Source organism: Solanum stenotomum, unplaced genomic scaffold (genome assembly GCF_019186545.1).
Source record: "Solanum stenotomum isolate F172 unplaced genomic scaffold, ASM1918654v1 scaffold30781, whole genome shotgun sequence".
NCBI classification, from domain to species: domain Eukaryota; kingdom Viridiplantae; phylum Streptophyta; class Magnoliopsida; order Solanales; family Solanaceae; genus Solanum; species Solanum stenotomum.
Window position 1 is genome coordinate 1 of NW_026031129.1, and position 728 is coordinate 728.

The 728-nt window shown below is 42.8% G+C and overlaps 1 pseudogene; it reads left to right on the top strand.

The window, feature by feature from the left end:
* The first annotated feature begins 7 nt into the window (after positions 1–7).
* Positions 8–680, top strand: LOC125851936 (probable serine/threonine-protein kinase PBL7; annotated as a pseudogene).
* Positions 681–728: the final 48 nt, after the last annotated feature.

Genomic DNA, 728 nt, shown 5'->3' on the forward strand with positions numbered 1-728 from the left:
TTTTTGTTCGAAGTTGGACTAGAAGACCTGGTTAAGAATAGTTTTGGAGGCTGCTAAAGGTTGGGAATATGTACATGAGCATGTCAATCCCCCAATTATACATAGAGACCTCAAAAGTAGCAATATTCTTTTGGACAAAAACTTCCATGCCAAAGTTTCTGACTTTGGATTGGCCAAGCTTGGATCTGATAAAGTTGGTGGCCATGTCTCTACCCGCGTTTTGGGGACACAGGGATATGTTGCTCCAGAATATGCATTAATAGGACACTTGACCACCAAATCAGATGTTTACAGCTATGGGGTTGTCCTCCTAGAGTTATTGACAGGGAGAGTTCCAGTTGATATGAAGAGATCTCCTGGCGAAGGCATTCTTGTTTCTTGGGCATTGCCCCGCCTCACTGATAGGGAAAAAGTCGTAGAGATAATGGATCCAGCGCTGGAGGGTCAGTATTCAATGAAAGAAGTTATTCAAGTTATTGCTATTGCTGCAATGTGTGTACAACCCGAGGCTGATTACAGGCCACTGATGGCNTGTTCAGTCGTTGGTACCACTAGTGAAACAACCGCGACCAACTGTGAAGCCAGGTCGCTCATCTAACTTTCAAGCCACACAGTCCCCCTACATTAAGACATATAAACATGAAAATTATAGACGATTTAGAATTGTGATACACTACTAAATGGACAGTTGACGTTCTAATAGGAAACTCTACAACTATGAGGAAACC